This window comes from Cebidichthys violaceus, unplaced genomic scaffold, assembly GCF_023349555.1.
Source record: "Cebidichthys violaceus isolate CVI_PGR_0920_01 unplaced genomic scaffold, fCebVio1.0.p SCAF_5, whole genome shotgun sequence".
In the NCBI taxonomy this organism is placed as follows: Eukaryota; Metazoa; Chordata; class Actinopteri; order Perciformes; family Stichaeidae; genus Cebidichthys; species Cebidichthys violaceus.
In genome coordinates this window covers 17,323,672-17,348,317 of record NW_027176705.1, presented here as the reverse complement: position 1 = coordinate 17,348,317, position 24,646 = coordinate 17,323,672, and positions in this window count along the sequence as shown.

Below are 24,646 nucleotides of genomic sequence, written 5' to 3'. Positions count from 1 at the left end.
CTCTACTTCTCTCTAGTGTCCACCAGGGGGCGACTCCTCTGGTTGTATAGAAGTCTAGTCTAAAATGACTCTACTTCTCTCTAGTGTCCACCAGGGGGCGACTCCTCTGGTTGTATAGAAGTCTAGTCTAAAATGACTCTACTTCTCTCTAGTGTCCACCAGGGGGCGACTCCTCTGGTTGTATAGAAGTCTAGTCCAAAATGACTCTACTTCTCTCTAGTGTCCACCAGGGGGCGACTCCTCTGGTTGTATAGAAGTCTAGTCTAAAATGACTCTACTTCTCTCTAGTGTCCACCAGGGGGCGACTCCTCTGGTTGTATAGAAGTCTAGTCTAAAATGACTCTACTTCTCTCTAGTGTCCACCAGGGGGCGACTCCTCTGGTTGTATAGAAGTCTAGTCTAAAATGACTCTACTTCTCTCTTGATTGACTCCCTCAGTAAACATTGTAAACATGAGTTTATGGTCTCAATCTCTAGTTTACAGTCTTCTTCAATACAGCAAAATGTCAAATTAGTAAATTATGGTCCATTTAGATAAAAGCAGGGGATGATTTAGGGGCGGGGCTACCTTGTGATTGACAGGTCGCTACCACGGCGTTGTCCGGTCTGGGAGTTGTGCGTGTTTTCGTCTTAAATCTTTCACAGTGTGTTTTCACTTCATGAAAGTTAGTTGTAACATTTTGGTCACCTCGAAATAACGTTAAATGTACTCAGCTATATGAAAGCCAAAGTGACAAACTCTGCTTCAAAACAGCACTCCACAGACGTCTGGGTGGTGTCATGGTGACTCTGTCCACTTCTTTTAGAGAGTCGATGGGCTACAGAGCAAAAGCTTAGGCTGCTAATTAACATGTTTAATCTGGTTTGTTTTTCATTACAAAAAGCCTTCAGAGGAGCTTTGGATCCAGCTCAGTCAGTGCTGTCAATCTACCTCCCTGCAAAATGTCGCAATACACCTGTCACTAAAGTGGTTTTGCAGTTATTTCGACACCGGCTTGATTTTTTTTTCACATTTGGCTGCACATATTTTTAGATTTTACACTGTGCTGTGAATGCTACCTCAGCCCTAGATGATCTGTTGGAAATGCATTGCAGTTCACTGCTCTATAACAGTGATTAACATGGTCTAAAGAGCTTCACTCATGTCGTTCTGAAACCTTCATATGCTCTCCTGCTACTTGAAGTGAAGCCTGTCGACCAGCAGAGGGTGCTAAGTCACAGGCAATCCCCCCCCCCCTCCTGGAAGTTAGGCCTCACTGACCACTCTGAGTACAGACCAGGTGAGGCAACCAAAGCATTACATCACATACACAATAACCATCCAAAAATAGTCATAGTTTCCCAAACATGCAAGTTTTTGTAAAATACGTAAATCATCCTTGAGTTAATGTACAAAGCATATGAATCATTATCCTCAGCACTGTTGAACTGTAGCGTGGCTGAGCGTCATTATGAAAAGGTGTAAGTATCAGAGGTCACAGGTCAGATGCCTGGGTACAAACAGCTGGAGGGATAATTATAGACCACAGGCTGTCAGAGAGGAGGCCTGTCTGGGCTTGTACCACCACTGAAGAACAACTCACTGAGCGATTGATCCGCTCTGCTACAGTTCACCCTGTCTGGCCTTTTTTTTTTTTTTTTTGCAGTGTTTGATGCTTTGATCCTGAGGACCAGATCCCCTGAATTATGCTGTGCTCCTGTGTTTGTGTGAGAAAGTGAGTGTGTGTGTGTGTGTGTGTGTGTGTGTGTGTGTGTGTGTGTGTGTGTCTATCCCGGCGGCTGTGTGTGTCTTTGCACTAACAGATTCATGCATAGATAGATATCCACAGTGTATTTTAATGTGTATCCTTATACCTATATCCATGTGTGTGTGCGTGTTACTCGACAGGTCTCTCACCTAACAGCCCCGCCCCCTGCCGTGCGGTCACCGCTCACAAGCGGAGTCGTCGCCGAGGCAACCGGGATCAGGAAAAACAACATGAAACAATTTAAGAGCCGTGTCAGCGAGAGAAAGGCGAAAGAGTGAAAGAGATTATCTCATTTCCTTCACCGCTTGTTATGCAACGGGAGGCTCTCCTCTCGGCCTGTAGGAGGCAGCAGAGGCACGGTCGACGGAGTGCACAGACTGCACCACCTGCGGGAATAGATCCGTCACCAGCCACGCTAATTAGATCAGCAAGAGAAGACAGAGGCGAACATGTCGTTGTTTTACAACTTGTATCATAACTCATAGGCTTCAGCTTATTCAATTGAGTGGTATCATTTGTATCACTGTTTTGGTTTTTAAACTATACTTTATTAAAAAAACAAAAAAAATCATCATATCTGGGACATAAATTGTTTTTCATCCAGGCTGTCGGGGATGCCAAGCATTGATGTCGCCACTGTGAGGAGGCGAGTTGTGTGATGAGAATACAGATACAGGTAACAGGTACAGAACAGGTAACATTTGGCCAGATGTTCCCGAGTATGAGAGGAATTTCCTCACTGGCACACGATGGCCATTCATAAATACAAGTCATGCACGACGGGGCTGTCACGTTTAGGAGTCCGGGCCTCTGTGCGTGCGTGCGTGTGTGTGCGTGCGTGCGTGTGTGTGTGTGTGTGGGGGGGGTTGTGGGTAAGGGCAGCACTTATGCTGTGGGTGTTTTTTTGGAAATGCAAATGTGAGTATGCCTTAGAAGGTTCAGGTCAATTATTGTCTTTTCTTCTTTTGATCTTCGTCTGCGAATCTCTTCTTTAGGCTGCCTTCAGGGGTCAGACTCAAAGGTCGTTCATTATTCAGTGTTTCAACTCAAGGATGGATGTCTCCAACTCACTAGTGGTATCAAAGGGCTGTCCCAATGTTTCTGCCCATTTAAAATGTTAGGTGATGGACTAAACGTTGTGTGTGTTTGAGGAAGATGTTTCTTTATTTGCTTCTGTTGTGTTGTATGTATTTTCTTGATTTACAGTACCTTGAGCTCTACTTTTCACCACAGTTTGTAAGAAAAAATATTCACCCTGAAAGCAGCATAAGTAAGCCTCCAATCTCAAAAGAATGAATAGTTTTCAGAGCGAATGCATTCGCCCCAGTAGCAGGTCAACATAGCTACAAGTTGATCATTCATCTCTTTCTTTGATGGCACGTACGAATGACTGAGAGAAAAACTCAGTGGCAGGGAGAAAATATCACACATGGGCGACACAAAATCCGAGGGATGAAAAACAAACAGCAGCAGGTGAGTGCTCCATCCAAAGAGAGCTGGTCTCACCTGGGTAACATCTTCCACCTCTATCGGTCCTTTAGATGCCTGTGGTGTAATAAGCGAGGGATGCAAACTTTAAAGCTGCATCAGTATTGTTTGCCTCCGTGCCGGTGACGGAGTCGGTCCGTCCAGTCCAGTCTTGTGAATGGGATATCTTAAGAAGGCTTGCCGGGGATTTAATCATATTTGGCACAAAGGTTCACTTGGACACACGGATGAACTTAGAACTATAATTTGGTGGTCAAAGGTCACTGTAATGACTCAAGAATTCATATGCTAATTAAAAAAATATTGTAAAAAAAATATTTAATTGGATAAAACGATGAAGTGATAACATTTTGGACAGCCGTGGATTCAAACTGCAAGTTGTGGTGGTTGATGGAGGCATTCACTGCGAGGCGGTAATTATTCTGGCAAAGGATAAAATGACTGTGTGTGACGCAAAACAGCCCACAGAGAATTACCACCAGCATCACCAGCATCACCAGCATCACCATCCACTCACTTCCACAGAGCTTTCTCACATCTTAAAGCTCGTTGTTTTGATTTGCCGGCCCACAACTTTGATAAAAAAACTTTTGATTCACTTCCATCGACCTCGTTTCAAGTGCTTGATCCAGCAAAACGCTCCGATAAACCCACTGTACTGTACGCTACCTTGCTAGCATCAAGCTATCAACCAGCTACTAACTAGCTAGCAACGAGCTACTGGTGAGCACAGTGGGACATTTATAGCTGAAGTTGAATGAAACTCGCCTCAAAACATAGGCTAATGCTGCTACAAGTCTGCAGGATGTGTAAATAAGCAAGTTTTTGCATGCTAACATGTTAGCTATCCTAACTTTATAAGTGTATTCTGCCTTATTCCTGCACTTTAGATATTACTCTTACTACTGTTGTTTGAGATTTAGCTTGGCAGGAAGTGAAGACAACTCATTACCTGCATGTCAGTTGTCACCAACAGGATTGCTTTTTTTTTTTTTTTACAGGTGGGTTATGTAGTGTGAGAATTGAGACGGACGACAAAGTAACATCTTTCAATTGCAACACGGGTGTGGAACAGCTTAAGTCGACGTCTGTGAATGAAACCCACAGGCACAGGTAATTTGGAGAGTCGGAGGTGACACAGAAATTGTACAGTTTATATAACCAGATTGAATGTGTCAGTCAACAAATGTGCGAGGAGGTGGCCGGGCCCATCAGCTGAACCGCTGAAATCCCTAATCAATATTTAGATGTTTCCAGGGATCCGCAGCCTTTGCAGGGGTTAGGTGGAGCACAGGTGTCCATCATCGCCGGGGTATGCAGCTGCGTGCATGGAGAAGAGGGAGCACACACACACACACACACACATGTGGACATCTAACATGCAGCCACACACGCACACCCGATCTCCCGCACGAAAAACGCAGACATGCCACAGAACACCTGACAGGTGCAGGCGTGGTCTGCTGCGAGACACGCTATCTTGACACGCTAACTCATTCGTAAATCTGAGCTACGTGCCTGAGGCTCTGAGCGCTAAGCACCCTAGTTTACTCTCTGAAGCCTGTTCCTCTTCCAGTCCTTGTCTCTGGGCACACCCTCTTCCGATTGTAGGCCGACTTCTGTCATTCTGCTCATAATGGAGCTGCTAAGAGGCCTGAGAATTGGAGCTTGTCCGATGAGTAATGGACTTATTAGCTGTGTCATAAGCATGCCACCAATCCCATGATCAGTATGTATTATCTGTTGTCTGTTTAAGAGGCCACTGCATGAGGCTCATTCAGAGAAACTGATCCCTGGCATTACAACAGTGGTTAATCTGACATTTTAGTTTCCAGGGGAAGCTGTTTACACACTGTAGTCGGTTGTATTGTGTTTGAGAATTTGTTTCTGTGCAGGTCCCTCTGAGCCACACATGCAAGCTCAGTGGAGATCAGTTCAAGCAACAAATCGATGGATAAAACACAAAATCGTTATATATTGAAATGCATATAGCCATGTCTGCACTAGATTTCCACATATTCTCACAGTTAGCAAAAGTCTGATTTATTTACCATGTATGCGCATGATCCGATTGTCCACAGCAGTGCGTCTTGGCAGACGTTCCGCGGATACAATATCCCATCTGTCAAGAATGCATATCAAACGCTTTTTTGCCTAGTTGCACAGGAGAGTTGCACTTGATTGGCATTGTTATGGCGGACATGAATAGAAAAATCTGAGAGGGCGGATTAATGGCAACACTTTGTGTAAACTCCCCTGGCCTGAGGCACTTGGTCTCTATACACCTTGGCTTCCTCTGTCATTTACAAGCTGTTCGCATGCACGCAGCGGAGCCAAGAGTGTGAAAAACCGGATGAGCAAGTTCACAGCTCTGCAGTCTACTAGGGAGAAAAAAAACTAAAAACGTTGCCTCTGGTTGCAGAGTTGCCTCGCGTGAGGACAACAGCTTTATCTTTTTAGTCCTGTCGACCTCCTGACCTGGCCTGTGGCAGCGGCACTTTTACAACTTGCTGTTTTTTTTTCTTCTCACATGCTTAGAAGCATAGAAATGTTCAATGACAGGCCGTAAACACATGAGCACTGTGTGCCTCCGACTGAGTATTTGGAGCATCTCACCATAAGAGATGCATCTCTGCACACAGAGGGTGTTTTAGAAAAAGGCTTTTATGTTTGTGAATTAATGCAGATATTAGCTATATCCAAAAAGTAGGAAAGGTTGTTAAAGATGCATGACACATAACAAATCATTTATCTCCTGACACTGCGGCTCCTCTCAGCTCTACAAAGATTTGTGGTGTCTTTAAGCTCATAGTGATGGTTTTGGGGCCCTCTACTATTTCACTGTTTGGTTCCTGCTGCACCGTTGTTTCCAGACGCAGCAGACAGTTGTTTCAGGGTAAAACGCTCTGAGGAATCTGCTCTACGTGATGCTACCTGCTCAGCAGACAAACACAGCAATTAGCAGCTAGAGAGCCAGATATTTCCCTCGGGAGTCGGTGGAGACCAAAACAGAGCGATGAGCAGAGTGAAAATTGGACTTATATTCATCAGTTGACCAACAACATTAATGCTAATGCCTCTTTGTAGCTGCTGGATGTGTAAATAGGCAACTGTTAGCACTCTCTGCTAGCATGTCTGCTGAATGAATCGTGAGGTGCTATAATATCAATGTTGTGTTAACAGCTTACTGAGCTACCCTTCGCCAAGTCCCCACCCCGAAAGCAGACGGTCCAATCATACCGCAGCGTAGTAACAAGTGTTAGCAGGCCTATGCTACTTGCAACCTCCGTTGCGTCCACTTCAAGTCATCATAACATCAGTTAGCCAGTTTCACAATGTGTTTATGAGCACATGATGAAAACTGATTAATGTTTCGAAATTGAATCTGTTCTCACAGCAGCAACTCTTTACACAACGTCGCCCTGTCAATCATCTCCCTGTCAGCAGCGTAATCATTTTACACATGCTTGTCTTATGATTTAAGAAAATAATAATATTGCTGCAATGACGTGCGTTCCTAGAATCCTCACATTCTTCAAAACAATATGCAAGTTGTAACATATCCTGTCAACAGTGTTTGGTTTTGCAATGGCAGTTAATCTCCCATGTTTGATTCCCACTTACCTGTTGTGTGAAACTGAGGACTTGTTGGTATTCTGGGGCCGGACCACAGCTTGGTAACTGTGACGGCACGCCGACCCAACCGCTAAATCAACCAATGGCACTCATGTGGGCAAAGGATCTGTTCAAGACACCTAAAGCGTTCGGGTTCAACCCTGCTGCATGCACGGCCTCTCGTCCTGCTGACAGCGGCGCAGAGAAGCGGACACACATACAGACGCACAACGCACAGCACAGCATCACAAACTGTTGTTTTTGGCCCCAGCAGACTGAGTTTTCTGGCATGATAGTGGTTTCTATGATTGTGGAATTTCCAAGGGGCCTGCTTTGGAAAACAGGCTGATAATTCAATTAGAGCTTGGCAAACCAAATGCGCAGACACCAGTAGCATTACGAAATGATTCCCACCATAACAAAGGTCTTGCTTAGACAGCAGCTGCCTGGATCTGGCTGGAGAGTGGCACGGAGACTGGAATTCTAGTGCCCTTTCTTTGAACCGCTGTTTATCCAGCAGCAGCAGCTCATACGTTTACACTGCCGGCCTGGACACCGGGAGCTTTTTTTGTTTGTTGTTTTGGTAATTTTTTCTTTCTATGATTGTATTTCTCCCTTGTACATGTGCTGAATACTGCTCACAGCATACGTTTTACTGTCAGGAAAAACAAATACGTCTTCAAAGGTACGACTTCTGACTTAATTTCATGAGATATTTAGGCTGAAGCCTGCTAGAGGCTGGCAATAAAATAATTGCACAGCAAATAGCTTCATTTCAAATATTTGTCCTGGAAACAACATTGATGATTAGGCTGAATGAAGAGCTGCATTGGTACATTCTTATATTGGAATGAAGGAGGTCACACATGCGCATTGATGTGTGAAATTATTTTGAAATCGTATTGATAGAAAATGTATTTTTGTAATGTTTTTATATCAATTTAGAACATTCAGGTCCATGAAGTTGCTAATATTTGCCCCAGTAAGGTACACACTGTAAGGGTACTACTATGTACCCTTGTTAAGCGGTTCTGCCCCAGTAACTAGCTGTTGGACCCCTAAAGGTTTAAATTAGCCACACTATTTCTCACAGTGTAATGCCAAAACAGATTACTGCATGTGTTTTCTCTTTACCTTCCAGGCAATGCTTTTCCAGTGAACAAACTTGTTGATACCTGCTTGATTGAGGCAATCCTTTAGTTAATTCATCTTGTTTAAATTTGTATCAAACCTACGTCACTGACACAGCAATTAAATGAGTAGAAGACACACATAAAAAGAGAGAATGTGAATTTGACAGCTCCTTGAAGCATAATAATTGGTAACCGTGTGTAGTTAATGCCAATAATCATGAATGCCAACAGTAGTTGAGTCAAACAAAGAACGACGTCAAAAACACACAACTCCAGTTTTACTACATAAACATTTTTATACAAATAAAGACATAAGGGCATAACTAACACTCCAATCTTAAAGCAACCACCAACCTGTCAAGATCCCAAATAGTACCCAGCAACATGTGAGGCACTGTTAAGTCGTTTTTAACACTGCAACTTTCTCTTTATATCTGAACGCATTGGAGAGTTCTGTATTCTTATTATTTCACAATCTGTGGACTGGGAAGAAAACCAAATATGTCAGAGTCAACTCATCTTTCCTCATGAGCCTCTGACAGAAATAGAGGACGGATTTGTGATTTTCCATGAAATGGATGTTTGGATTTGGTTCAGCAGCAGTCCAAACATATGTGGCTTTGATAGGAATTTAAAGGTGCAGGTTGAGCGTCTGCACACGATTTATTTTTTGATGTTTTACTATGTAAAGCAAAAAAAAAAAAATATTGCATGACGTGCACGCGCTGGTACATGTGCATGTGTGTACTGGATACTGTGCGCGCACATCACCAGGTGTACGGACTCGAGGTGGGGAGTACAAGGCAGGAAACATTCCACTTATAAAAATGTTTGACAGACAGTTAAAAAGGTGTTTTGATCTACAGTCCATCATAGAATCAGGGAACATCAACAGGCCGTGGTGGCGTTTCATCGTGTCTCTTTGATGGATTCGCCCTGCGGGCACAGTGGCATTTCCACAGCGCTTAGATCTCTAAAACTCTTGACTTAAATTAAAGGAAATCCGTGCTGCCAGTCTATTAGATGTTAATGTTTTTTTGCTGCAGCAACACCAAAGAGGTTGTTTCAAGACCGATGTTTCAACTGGGGACTTTTCTTTCTTTCTGTCTTTCTTTTCACACAGAGAGAGAGAGAGAGAGAGAGAGAGAGAGAGAGAGAGAGAGAGAGAGAGAGAGAGAGAGAGAGCGAGAGAGAGAGAGAGAGAGAGAGAAAGAGAGAGAGAGAGAGAGAGAGAGAGCATGCCAATCCAGTTGATAATAGTTAAGGTAACTACAGAGCAGTGCCTGCTGGGTCATGAAAGTTCGTTAATAAAACCAGAGCATGTTATTAACCCTGGCACTGCTCTCAATGGTATTTATGTTTTGTACTCGGCCCTTCGGTTACTGTAATTTAGGTTACGTTCGCTGTTGCGGGCATATTTCTCTGTGAATCATACACACTCATACCTGTTGACTCATGAAGCTTATTGAAGGGTAATAGTTTTATTGTGTTGTTTTGGAAGCAGTCAATTGCTGATATCATGCACCAGAATGTGCCGAATTTTAATTCTGAAAACGTCACCTCATTTTCATTCATTTTCACCTTTTCACCAGACATTCTTGAGGAATTAGCCTTGAAAATAAAAAAGGGATTATACAAATGTAATGGTGAGAGGATGAGTGTTCCTCAGTTATTCTGGGATCAGTATTTTTTGGACCCCAGTCGCATTGATGGTCAGCCAAGTCAAATCATGGTGAGTCAGGGAGCCCAAATCATCCCTTATAGTCCTACTAACAGATCTCAATGGCCTTGTTGCGCTAGTCATGCAATCTAGTCACGCAAAGAGTTGGCCCAAACCCAGCTGGTGAATTATAGCAATGATGAAGGTTGTCATGGTTGGACTGGCCTCAACTGAGAAGAACAGTATTATTATAAAAAAAAAAAAAAAGGCTGACTGCATTAAATACTGCTGAGCTGTCATGGATGAATGGTTTGTTTCACAAATGGATTGTGAAACTAGGACCTTGCATTGAGAAAGAGGGTGGTGGTCCCCATTGTCGAACAAGAGCCTACAGCAGGCGGCAACACAACCATTCTGAAAAGTGAAGCCAATGCAGCAGTGCCTTAAACTTGCATTCTCTCTAATTTATTGCTCTGGTTGTATAGAAGTCTAGTCTAAAATGACTCTACTTCTCTCTTGATTTATTCCCTCAGTAAACATTGTAAACATGACTTTATGCTCTCAATCTCTACTCTCAAGTCTTCTTAAATACAGCACGATTAATCAAATCAAAATTATGGTCCCATTTGTTGTACTTAGCTCCACCTTCTTGTGTCACTTCTGGTAACGAAAAAACCAAGATGGCGAAAATTGCCGGACTCGAGTCTCCAAAACTGAGGTGGGTAACGTCACAGTGACTACGTCGACTGCTTACGTACAACCTATAGTCTACAGCTTCAACTGCATTTGGATCCTGTCCCTGTTAACCTGTATTAACCGCATCTCTGGGTACTGTGGAGATCTGTACCACATGTCATGGCAATACATTTAACAGGTTTTTGAATTACTTTAATTTGGCATAAAGTGGTGGACCAACAGAGTGACATTGCCACCCATAGAGCCACACCATCCTCAGCTTCCATTGGACAGACTGTCACGGTCATGACAAAGACTTTTGTAAACATGGAAAACATTTATGTTTCGCCCTGTGGTGTGTACTGCATTATGCAGGGGTCGCTGCAGAAAGACATGTCGTCCCTGTTTGCTGAAAGTTGGAGCTACGTTTACATTCTTGGCGGGAATTCAGGTATGTTGACAAGGGTGTTACCGCTTCCATTCATGGCGGGGATATCAAGGTGCAACAGAGTTTCCTGTTTGGAGACATCATGGTGTACACTGGAGCAGTGTGATGTGGTTGGCATGGCAATCAGTACCCTCAAATGTGAGACCATGGCTTTCTGTTTTCATTAAAAGCAGCTCATTGGAGTTCTTTTTGGGCAACACCAGTCTACAATTTTGCTCACTGTGGTCTGTCAAGGCTTAACAGTCGTTTGCTTTGGACAGCCAACACTTGAGAACGGCTGTCAGAAGTATTTACTTCTCTCCTTCACACCAGTCTATGCGCTGTCACCACGATTTGCCTCTGATTTTCAAACTTGCTCTTTGTGAGATTCAAGAGGCAAAACTGTGAGATTCAAGTCAACTGTCATTTAGTGTTTTCCAGATTTGAATCTCACTAAGCAAATGTTCTGCCTTAGTCCACCATTTCTGATTCAACAACGTCTAAATGTCGGTGACGACAGGAGGAGGATCGCTCCGACGCTGATGGGCTTTCAAGACACAGCGTAACTCAAAATTTCACGTCACATGAACTAGTAGTGGCACAAATACACCGAAGGTCTTCTGAACGCCAGAGAACTTTCTTGGGAAGACACAGCATGATTGCGGATATAAACTCCTCTTGGGTATCATTGTACTTGAGCAAAGGACTCAGTCAAACTGAGGTATGATGGTAGCCTGCACTTCCTCTTCCCTGCAACCTGCAGGCCCGCCACTGCCAAAGGAAACAGCTTGTCCTCACTATGAAAAGGTTTTGAATGACAGACGAGGAGAGAACTCTTTGTCGAGCAGCTGCTGTCATTCACAAAAAGTTGTTTTCATTCAACCTGTTGCACGGGAGTGTCTCCAAGATTGTGCTCACCGTGCAGCTTTAATGGCTCTTAATTCGGAGGGAAAAACAATAAACATCTGCAAAGTATTACATGCAGATCCTTCTGTTCAGAGTGTCCTTTAGAATAGTGCAATTTATTTAACTCTATAAGATGACACACAGAGATGACATGCAGTATTGCACATGTGTACGTGTTAGCCACATTTTCTTTTCTTTGTTTGTCTCCTTCACCTTTCTTCACAAAAAAATACCCCGTCAACATGAAACTTGGTCAGGGGCTTCTATGCTAATTGCTCGAAAGCGTACATATGCGTCACTCTGTGGGAACTGGAATGCAGTGTGCCATACCTGCACATTTACTGACCTGCCTTTGTGCATGTACAAGGAATTGGGGCGTATACTTGGCAAGGACATTGTTGGTGCCACACCCGTGCATAAACATCCCAATTCACTTCCTTTTACTGCCCTCTTTATGCAATCTGCACATAAATTGCATGTGAAATGTAAACATTTGTTTAGATACCTGGTGTTGCGATCACAGATATCCTGTTTTGAATTAATCTACCGATGTCTAAGGCTAGTTTAAATACCTCCCAAGCTTTTTGTACATTCTTTATGTTATTGTAGGGTGTAACCAAGACACAAACTCAACGGGATAATTCATGTTTGTTAGAACTAGGGTCCTATTTTCCTAGCTTTTGACAATGTACTCACCAAAGTCATTGCTAGGGGCAGGACACATGGCAGAACCACGAATATCTTTTGAAGGAATAGCTCCACATTTTAGGAGATCCACTTATTTGCTTTCTTAGGGATGGATCAAAAGAACGAGACCACTTCATGCCTGTATGCTAAATATGAAGTTCACAGCTGGTCAGCTTAGCTTGACATTAGCATGAAGAGTGGAAACAGTTAGCTGGCTTTAAGGGTTTCGGGTCAGGAAAGTGAAGCCAACGTGGAAGCGTCTTAAACCTGCATTCTCTCTAATGGCCATCAGGGGCGACTCTTTGAGTTGCAAAAAGCCTCTTTGTATATGTAGATGTTTATGAGAAAATGACTTCTCAGTTTATTTATTACCTCAGTTATCATTGTAATACTATGCTATGAATCTTGTAACTCATGACGCCCGTACCGTAACATTGTTGTACAACGCATGCCTACAGAAAGCAGGATGTGGAGCCTCATTGCTTGACACTAGCGTCGTAAGGCAGTTACAACCGGCTCTACTACATGCTATTATGACTAGTAGTTATTGGTTATGAAGTACATAGACACAAACGCACCATTAGACGTACGTATATTTTAGCAACGCGTTGTATTTTACGGTCAAATTAGGTACTTTGCTCTTGGCTATTGTAGTGGGAAAGTGAAGAGTTCACAGAGAAAGCTATCATGACAAGCTAACGTATGTTGTATCGTCTCGTCACATGACCTAATAAGAGGCTTGACATTGTCATCATTGCATATCTGTGTATGAAAAAAATAACCAAGAAAACAAGAAATTATTTCTTTAATTGAATCAGGTTTTTTTACAAAGTTTATTCATAGGTTTTAGTTATTTATAGTTTTTATAGTTCATGTTGAATTTTGTCATATGTTGCACTGACTTTAGCCAAAAACTGAAAACCAGTAGAAGTACATGGTTTTGCCTTTTCAAGGGACTATGTACTAAACTCCACCATATTCAACTGAATTCTTCTTTGAAGTGAAGCGTACGTAAATCAGTCGCAGGGGCCCGGTCTCTGCTCAGCACTTTGTTGGAGGGTTTGTTGCACCGGGCCCCCCACCCCCCCCCCCACGGGCCTCGGTGCAACTGCACTGTCGCCTTTTACGCCCCTCTCGAACACAATGGGACAAGTTGTGTCATCGTGTCGTGACGGAAGGTGGGTGAAATAGAATATTTACTTGGTGGTAAGTCTTTTTCTCTGATACGTGACGTTTTGCCACATTTGTCTTCAGTCTGAACAACTTGCCCCGCACTTTGCAAAAAAAATGTCATGGCTGCGACAGAGTGATGAATAAATAGCATGTAGTGTAATATTGAACAACAGTGGGGGACGCACTGTCCTTAGAAGACTTCTGCATTGACACAATGCAACGTCCGTCATGCATGTAAATGTGCAACATTTGTACGTCATACTGGAACAAAGTCTGCCAGATCGCGCCGGAACAGGAAATGCACTCTCGGCTTCAACCGGAGCGAACGGGAGACGGAGCGAACGGGAGACGGCGTGAACGATCACAGGGAACGATGCTCATGTCTTATCTAATGCTTCTATCTGCAGCAGCTGTAGTATCCACCTTTCCTGCTGATGACGTCAGCACTGGGGCCGCGCCGACTCTGCAATAAAAGGCCTGGTGTTTATTTGACACATGAAAGGATACACAACAGCTGACACTGACACCTACTTTGCTTATGAAATGATTGCTTTTGATCTTTGACCAAAGCTAGAGATTAGATAGCACCCTGTGCAATTTCAAGGCCGCTTGTAACATACTAGTAGTAACCAGAATGATCTCAGTATCACCGTGCAGAACACGTAAACATGAAAGACAGTCAGTCCGACAATGAAAAGCTACGGCACAATCACTCGAGGCCAAGAGGTAACATTTTCTTTTAATATATATATATATATATATGAATCTGCCACAATTATGTTTGCTCATAAATTATATCCGGGAGCTGAGAACTGGCTTGAGATCAAATCAGAAAAATGTCTCACCTGGTAATGGGCAGAGCTATTTGTAAGCTCATTTGACGTGACACTGGAGGACAGGACACGGTGTGAACACCGTGTCCTGTCCCAACTGCATGAGACATGACATCAGCGGCGTTCCCTCTTGAGATATTGTTCTCTTCCCACAATGCAAAGTGCTACGATCAAATGCAAACTCTCACCGTGTGGACGGTGCTGCGTTTCTGTTAACATGTGAGGGAGAAGGAGGGCAGCGGGAGGCGAGCCACTTTTTTGTTGTTGTTGTTGTTGTGCTTTTCGTTTACGAGATGCTCTCACATCCCAGAGATGGGTGGATGTCGAGCGAGCGCTGCCCTGTAGGTATCGAAATTTATTTAAGCCAGGTTACACCCATTGGCAACAAAACAACTCCTCTCTCCTTCGTTCTCACACGCAGACACACAAGCACGCGCACGTCTGGCACTTCAACGCATACCTGCTGCAGCGTTGCGACATATATATGCGCGCGCCAGGTGTGGCGGGTGCTTCAGCGGTCGCTGTCGTGTCTCTTTAACGCTCCCGTATCATGATCACCATCTTTAATCTCCTGCTGAGTGAGGGCCTGCGAGTTAACAAGCTGTTGGATTACTGCCTTTACTGATCACACATGCCAGCACGGCACACCGCAGCCGCGCTTTTTGTCCTGCCTGGATTTCATTGGGTTCTACGTACGCACACACGTACAAGTACATAGAAGTGTGTCGTTTACTCACTTTTCCTTTATGTTTTTGTCACTTTCCCAGACAACTAAACACACCACCACCGCAAATAACCTCAACAATAAGTCGTGAAACTGCACAAACACACTGTGGTCACATGCACGCATGCAAACTCATACAAGCCTCGCGGGCTGCATGTTTCAGCCGCCGTGTGTTTCTTTTCATCCTTTGCCTACTTGTCGCTCGCCGCATTGCATAAAAGAGCATGTCGAGACACAGAGGGATCAGACGCCGGAGTGCTTCACAATGCGCCCGATTAAATCTATTCCCGCTGGTACAACAGGAGGGCCGGTGGCTGTGTAATTTACACTGCTGTCCAGCGGCTAAGTCAGCACTATCCGCCAGGGTGTCGTCATCCCGCCCCTGTTCTCCCACTGCGTGTAATGAATCCAGTGTGTCTGAGCCCTGGCATGCACAAATGATTAACTGGTGGCAAAGAGAACTGATTAAGGAGATAAAGCTTGGCACACAATGGCCCCGGTGCTACACGTGTACCTGCGCAACCAGAGCTTCCTCACGCAAGGGAATTATTCACGTCTGCTGATCATTCTGTTCATTCTGACACCCGCTGTGCCCGAGTTTCTTGGACGCACGAGATGGGGAAGGGGTATCAGTCTGTTGTGAGTTTACAGCGTTGCATGTGGAGTCCTTCGGAGTGATTGTTTACCTCAGAATTTGATGACAGTGTGAAACAGCAGGACGACTGTCTGTTCCAATTCAGGGAAAGGGTTTGGGTCACATTGATGGAAAATAAAACCATCGAAAGAGACTGGAGGGTGCAGAAAGTTACGTGGAATTCTTTGTAAAGAAAGTAGCAAATTATAGCAATAATAATTCCACACACACACACAACACATACACAAGTATTATAGACCTAGCAGAAAATACTTATAGAAATGTATTTTGTTGAATCAAGGTGCAATGCGTAGATGCAATGGAGGATGTGGCGGCTCGCTTTCGGAAGGTTTGCGGCTGGAGATGGATGGGACACCCGCTGGCCAAATGGAAACGAGATGGGCTTAGAAAGAATCCATTACCATACATTATCAGTGGCTGGTAATAATCATTGACATTCACATGGTGTCCTTAAGAAGCAGTGCTCTCTCCACCGTGGAGCGGTGGCTTTTTTGGTAACAGAGGAGGAACCCTATTTGTCCAGACCAGCCGCTCCTCAGAGGAAATCCTTTTCTTTCATTATTATCATGAGGAGTCAGTGCGTCAATACAGCGCAAACACAACGGTGGTTATCACAGCCTGCATGATCTGCATGATGGCACCTTGTACATGGTCAAGTAAACTGAAACGGGAAGTCTTCATGCAGGCAAACTGGCGGGTACTGGTATCAGTCCCATAAATGGAATGAAACTAATTTTGCTGTGCATTTGAAGATGTCACCTGATTAAACCGTCTATAATGAAAGTGGCTTGACCCACTAAAGTGACCAAACAGAGCACAGCAGTGCCATCCACTGTTTGTTTGTTTGTTTTAAACAACCTAAGGCCTTTCACAGTGGGGGGGAAACCAATAAACGGCACAAAAAGGCGAAATACTAGCTTGCGAATATTTCACATTAAATCTATTCATACCGGCAGAGTTGCGAATCGTTGCAACACTTTTTGAATTAAAGGTTGGACTAGATCCTATTGACCCAGAGCAGCATCTGGTCGTCTGTATGAAGTAAACTGATGTATAGCCTAAGATACGGGAAGCTGTTTGATTGAATTTGCTTTTAGCGATATGCTCTGAGACTGAATTTGAGTTCCCTCTGGTAAATGGTTGTAAATGTCTTGGGCTTTTATTGTGAAAGGTAAGACAGAAGAAGTGCGTCTGGTCTGCGCTGGCTTTGTCGAGTTTGAAAGGAGCAATAAAGTTTTGCCGTCTTGCCTCCCTGTCGTTGGAAACTTTAGTGATTGGTGGATGCCTTCATTCGCGGCAAATGAGAAGAATGAACCTTGCTTTTCTGTTTTAAAGTACTCATGACAAAATCAACAGTTCAAAACTAGAATCACCACCGTCGTGGTAAAATGCCTCCGCCGGCCAGTTGAGTGGCAGTTTACATCCATGCCTGACCACAATGTAAAATCTTCATTGTACAAAAACGTGATTTGCGAGGCCACAGTGACCTTTGACCACTAAGTTCTAATCAGTTCATCCATGAGTCCAGGTGCAAGTTTCCTCAGGCGTTCCTGAGATATCGCACTCTCGAGGATTGACAACCCAAAAACACAATGCCTCCAACCACGGCCATTCTCAGCACTAAGGCACATATACATATATATATATATATATATATATATATATATATATATATATAGATATATATATATATATATATATATATATATAGATATATATATATATAGATAGATAGATAGATAGATAGATAGATACTAACTTTATTGATCCCGCGAGGGGAAATTATTTTGTTACAAGCAGCAATAGGTCACAGGTAAAAAATCTTATTATATAAAAAGAAAAAGAAAAATACACGTCACAATATATACAGTTATAATATAGTAAAGATGTTATATAAAAAATGCACACTATATACACAGTGAATAGAACAGAATAATATTAAATAATATTATATATATATATATACACACACACATATATACGCACACAAATATATATATATATTGTTATTGCGTTAACACAATGAATTAACGTCGACAATTATTTTATCACGCATTAACGCAGTTTTTTGTTTCTTATCACCTGAGCACTTCGAGTCTGAAGTATCAGTTAAATGCAATACACACCATTGATGCCAGAAAATCACCCAAACAAACGGTGGAGGGAGGCTTCAGCAGACCACGCTGGATGCAGTGTGTGGAAGGAGTATAGATAGACAAAAGCAAGACGAGCTAACAGACGCCACAGAGAAGTGGAGAGATTCAAACTGCAGGTCGATTAGTGTTGAGAAGACGTCGGTCTGAGGAACGTTCTCAGGATCATGAATGACGTCACGTAGGAGCCTCCCTCCAGACGCACCGTCACCAGAAGAACACACGAGCGTTACAGCGTGCACCAGCTGTTGCTCTCACTGGAGACTACTGGACATCGCTGGGTAACCGTCATCACCTCTGAGTTACGGTGCATTATGTTGATGAACAGTGGGAGCTGCGTTCACATGCTCTGACTGTCATGAAGACAGAAGACAGACATTTTGCTGAAACGTGTGGAACATTGTATTCATGTTGCACAGCAGTGGAACGTTTAGATAAAGTCACACACTGAGCACAGATAGTAGAAATAGAACTGATACTGTGTGAAGAATACTGCTGTTAACAAGAACCTGATCTGTTTAAAGTGATTCAAACCAAATGTTATTGCAGTTTTGTTCATATAGCAATACTTTTAAAATAAAATTGCGCGATACACTACTTTTTAATTCATTATTGAACTTTGCGCACAACAATGCGATTAATCTTTAATTTTTCCACACGGAAAGGAGCAAGAAGGGGGAATAGCTTTGCCTCCACAGCGGGCGCTTCTGTTTTCTCCTTATTCAGCAGAGTGAGGGAGGTCAGTCAGGACTTCTTTAACAGCAGCGGACATCCTCTCCTGAGAGATTCAGGGAGCCCAGAGGAAGTCATTCACCAACTTCCTCCAAAAGTTTTCATTCCAGTCACCGTTAGTTTGGCCGTCTTCTTTTCCCTGATTATTTTCAAGAACATTTTGGCAAGGTTTTGTTGCGTTGGCCCAATATCAACAGGTATTACATCAGCAGTTGCTCAGACCCCCAACTATGGCAGCATCCAGCCTTCACCACTGTATACTGTACATCATTTACTATCCAGGTTTATTGATCATTCGCGTTAGTGCACACTTTTTTCCCCGACTGTTCCGCATGCAGCCAGTCTGTCATTTCTGCTCCCCCAGCGGTTGAGGATTGAGGAAAAAGTGTGTTTTCTGACTGCATGAATACTGCTGCATTTACCACAACTGTTAGATTTGGCTTCACCTGATTACATGTTTGTTTTTTTCCTCCTAACTTCTTCAGTAATTACGCCTGAGGACACGCAGATAGCAGACCAGGAACCTGGATAAACACGCTTCCTGATTGCTGCACGAGCAAACCCGACTGTGTTCTCTAGTTTGGGTTTTTGTGTAAAGGTCAGCGCGGTCAGACTTTGGTCTCGTCAAGCTCTCCGTGCAAAACTAAATAATGAACCTGTGTATGTGGATAACTAAAGGTCGAAACAAATCACAGCATAAGCACTTTAAACACTTTTAAAACAAAAACCTTGGCTCAATTCAAAAGCAGGAAATGGAGTGGTGTCCTCATGGTATGGCAGAGGGATGTACATTGTGTTCGACTTTGACATGGGACACGTGTCCTGTCTCCTACCAACAGTCAATGTTACTTTACCACAGTTCACCTCCACCAAAGTGCTTTAGTTTCACCACTCAGAGATCAGAGCGTTCCCCTGAGAGGAGCTGATGTGTGTAGAGAGGCTTCCTCTTATTCCCTCGACTGGTTTCAAGCTGACAGTGTTTCCTACTGGTAGCATGATCCCAGCAGAAGCATGCATTAGGAGGCACGTCACGACGCTTTTTTCTAGCAGATATAGCAGCCTACAAATGCGCAGTTGCCCTGCGCATGCATAACTGCACACTTGGTTGGGGTTTTTTTCTAACTTTTTTTTTTTTTTACACTCAACTTAGCGTGCTTGTCTAAAAAAACGGCCGATGATTGTTTTGATAGAACAGGGTGACCGATACCTCCCTCAGCTCTTTCTGTACACAACCTCCCGACCCTTGGCTCTGTCCGAGCAAACACAGTCTGCACGCAATGCACAATGATTAACCCGCAGATCGTCTATTAGGGGAGGATCCACTCTGTAAGCACACGCAAAAAAGAAAAATGGCTGAGTTCTCCCGTTGACAACGTGCACCCTTTGTGTTCGTTCTCTCTGTGCTTCTTGCTGTTGTCTCCACTAAAGGAAAATCACCCTTTTCAAGTTCTCTCAACCTGGACATTTGGACATGAATTTTTCAGGGAAATGAAAAGAAAAATAGATTTGAAGCCTAAAAATACAGTAAAGGTGACATTAACACAAGTAATAGTCATTATACAGTCAGTGTTGCCTACATGAGCTACTTTTACCACCAAGCTCACTAAACCAGTTTTGAGGCAACAGTAATAACAGCCAAATAATGATAAATAAAACAAATATATTCAATTAAACAAAACAGGTTTCTCATTGTTAACACACGGCTAATTGTTGCAATTACCGATCTCTGAAATGGGTGATAACACAAGAAAGAGCCAATTCGATCAATTTTATCACGATCGTAAAGGACGTCATCTACATCAACCGATTGGGCTAAATGTCCCCACTGATGCCAACCCACTGCGAGCCACACACCTCGGCTCATTCCTTATGCTCCGCAGGAAAAGAGTCTGAGTGAGACCTCTTTGCTGACATCATTCTGGGTGGATTACCCCTCAGATGACAGGCTGGTTGACGGCCCCGTTGGTTTGCAGAGAGAAGGTTTAGGTGCGCGCACGCGTGTATGTGTGTGTGTGTGTGTGTGTGTGTGTGTGTGTGTGTGTGTGTGTGTGTGTGTGTGTACGTGTGTGTGTGTGTACGTGTCTTTGTAGGGGGCAGAAGAGGTTCATTTATGTCATGCATGACTTGTTTTGCGTGACAAGCTTATCCATATCTTATTTCCCTATAGAAAAAAAGGGAGTGGCTAACAGAACAAATGCCAGACTACACTCCTAGTTATCCTATATAGACAGAGGATAAGTGGGCAACTAATGACCGTATGATGAGATCAGAAATGAATTCATTTGCATATGTTGGTAATATTCACCAAGGTAAAATTGCGAGCTCATATTTTAGATGCAAATGCAACTATAGGCAGTTGTCAACAGAAGGGACCTTGAAATGATTTGCGAACTTCCAAGTATTTTATTTATTTTTTTAGATCTTTTTGCACTTCAAATCGGTTGTTTAAAAGCTGCAATCACTATCGGTCCACAGGAGGGCAGAAGAAAGAAAACACGCTGACACATTCTGTCAAATTATCGCTTATTTAGCTGTGTGACTTTCATCACCAGAGCTTTATAGATGAAAACAGCTGCTGCTGCTGCTGCTGAGGAAGAGAATCAAAGCACAAACATGTCCCACCACCAAAGAAGGATCAGATAAAAAAAATAAATGGAGTGGAGGGATGCTTTTCTTTAGTTGTGTCGCTATCTGAGCGACAGCGTTCACATGACACACAGCCATCGTATCAGAAGTTAATACAAACATATTGATCAGTGAAACTTGAAACACTTTCCTGGGATGAGGGTAGAATTCTTTTTTTTTTGTACTTCCATGGCGCCAGCATGCCGCCACGGCCAGACAGTTAATTAGGATCATGACCTCAATTCACTAATTTACTCTGTTGCAGCGGGAGGTGGATGGCGTGTGATGCTGCCTGCAGTCAGGATACACACACCATCAGAGGACCTGTTTAAAGAAAGGATAACTCTCTTTCTCATTTTGTAAAAAGACAAACATCTTCCCTAAGTCCAAAATGCATGTTTTAAGAGGACGTGTAACTTCTGGTTCTGTTTTTGGGACACAGGCCGATGACATCTTGAATATTGTTTGCTATTACTTTGCTAGAAGTCATGAATATGCTCTTTTTGGCCTTTTAATTGGCTTTTTTTAACGTCATTTTTTAATTTATTTTTTAAACTTACTTTAATGATAAATCAAACCATTCCTAGAATACATTATGATAGACTCTGTATGTGACAAGCTAGTGCTAGTTGATGGTGAATGCCTATATTTTGATCATTTTATTGGAGCTACATGTAAATTGCTTTGCTGTGGATTATGCACAGATTAAATTAACTCTATTTGTGTTTGGGAAAATAACAAAGAGAACAAATGTGTGGTATGAGATATTCTGTTTCTTTTCTTACTTGTAGATTGCGTTGATGTGCTCCATGTTCTGGTTATTGTAAGTGACATCGTTCTTTGATAACGTTAGTGTTGACTCAAAGTGTATCTTAATAATGAGAGATGTAATGCTTTTGATGAAGCGTTTATCACTTCTGATCAGAAAATACAATCCCATTGTAAAACCAAGCTGCGCTGTCGGCTATTTTAAGCCGTGATCCATTCTGCATGCGTTCCACTGAAGAATAAGCCAAATATTCTCACACGCACAGTTCGGTGCTTTTCTTGCTGCGTGGGTCATGACTCTCCTCAGACACGCAACTTAACGGGGCTTCCCATTGTGACCTCGCCTTCCTTTGCCGTGCCTATCACGCTCGGTTATGACACCTTCGTGCTCCGCGCGAGAGGGAGAGGTGACAGAAAGATGGATGACCGAGATATTTCCGCACGCAACTATTGTTATTGCCGCGGAGCGCAAATACCGGCTTGCATAAGGACGGAGGGCTGAGGGGAGGGGAGGGGAAACCATTTAGCTCAGTTACTAATCTGGTATTCACGCCTGGTCAGGAAGGGAAGGTGATCCAGTGCCCCCCCACCACCCACACACACACACACACACACACACACACACACACACACACGCAATACGCGGAAAAGTATTTCCCTCTCAGGGACGCTTCGTTGTGTTGGTGCTGAGTTCACGGTTGCCCGTTAAAAGGCGTATTGGCAGCGGGCTGATCAGCTGATTTTTGGTAAACTGGTGACACCACCCTGACCCCTGTTATCTGTTTTCAACCTGATCTGAATCCACTGTTGCACCAGCAGCCTTTGGCCTTTTTTTGGACAAACCACTTTCTCATCATGTCTGATTAATCCTGAGAGGAACCAGCTGAGCCTTGAAGGTGTCATATTGTGTTCATTTCTGGTATCATGCTTGTGTTTCTACTAGAACATGTTTACATGTATTAATGTTTAAAAAAACAGTTATTTTTGATCATACTGTCTTTCTGAATATGCCTTCGTTCACCCTCCTTTAGCTTGGGTCCATGTTTACTTCCTGTCAGCTGATGTCATCCATAACTAGCAGCAACCGGAAACAAAGCGTGACACGTTTGGAGTGTTTACGTTTAAAACTGTGAAACGGTCTGTATAGTATACAGTTGTGACATCGCAGCCGTACAGAAAGTTTGATTTCCAGCCACACTCCCATAAATACCCACTCTAAGCCTCGGCTTGCTCGCGCTTTCCGCATCTCAAGCTCCCACCCTCCCTCTTGTTAAATCATTTTACTTATGGTTATCATTTTTCATAGTTATTATCCTTCTGTGGATCCTCAACTAAGCCTTCCCCAAACCGCTACTGGCTAATCTCCATCAACCATTCCTCAACGCTCCAAATAATCGACGACGGTTTGCCCTCGGCTGAGGGGGGGGGGGGGGTCCTAGCTAGTGAAATGTGTTTATTTCCGGTTGCGATGTGTGTGAATGACGTCAGCTGACAGGAAGTAAAAACGGACACAAGCTGCAGCCTAGCAACATACAGAGAGGTTTACAGAGATTCCAGATATTCCAACGGATAATATGAGAGAAAGAAAGAGTTTTTTTAAATATTAAATGTTCTAGTAGGAACCCAAAACACAAGCGTGAACCTGGAAATGAGCACGATATGTCTCCTTTAAAGTACAACTTCTACATTAGCTTGATACTGATTATACACACCTCTAATAAAGCTTCATGTTGGGTTAACTCTGTTGTTATATCAACTTGAAAATCGTCACAATTCGAGAATGAAGGACAAATTCAGAACATCAAGCATCCGTGGAGAGAAATCTTGATGTCGAGACAGCGTGAAATGTAGCGCGTCACGCTCAGTTGAGCTTTTCTTGTACTGAAAAAACAACATGGGTTGTGTGCGTGTGTGTGTGTGTGTGTGTGTGTGTGTGTGTGTGTGTGTGTGTAACCTATGGTGCTATATTTCTATATATTCTGCAGTGAATCTGTGGAACTGGAAGGTGGTTTCACTTTTCCTCAGGTGGTAAAAGTAACACAAGAAAACTATTTCTCCCGTCATGAGCGTCCCCCGGTCAACACGTGGTGGTGGGACGAGATGACTTGTCTTTGACGACTGAACATGACAACAGTCCATTCCAGCGGTGGACACCATGACTATCACTCTCGTACTTCACTTGAGTATTTACATTTTGTGCTAGTTTATAATACATTTTGAAGAGCTACAGTTACGTTCATATTAATATACAAAACATGTCTATAAAACATAATGCAATGTTTTATCTTAAAGTACACGATTATATAAGAGGTAACATCAAAGAACCACTTTCATAATGATCGTAATGAGTCAATATTATAGTGACATGACACTATCAGGGACCTTTCTGCAATTCTATACTTTCACTTTTTGATATAAGTGCAAAACTAAAAGTACATTTCATTGCCAATACTTCTTTATCTTTACTTGTGAATTCAAAGGTTTCATGAATATCACAATGGAACAGCAGGGTGAAACTAAAAAGTGACAGATTAAGTGAAACTGTATCAATACTACAAATACCTCTAAAAGCACTGTGTGGGTCATTTCAGATTGGCACACTGTAAGTTGTGACCACAACCCAGTGAAACAGAAACGTTAAGGC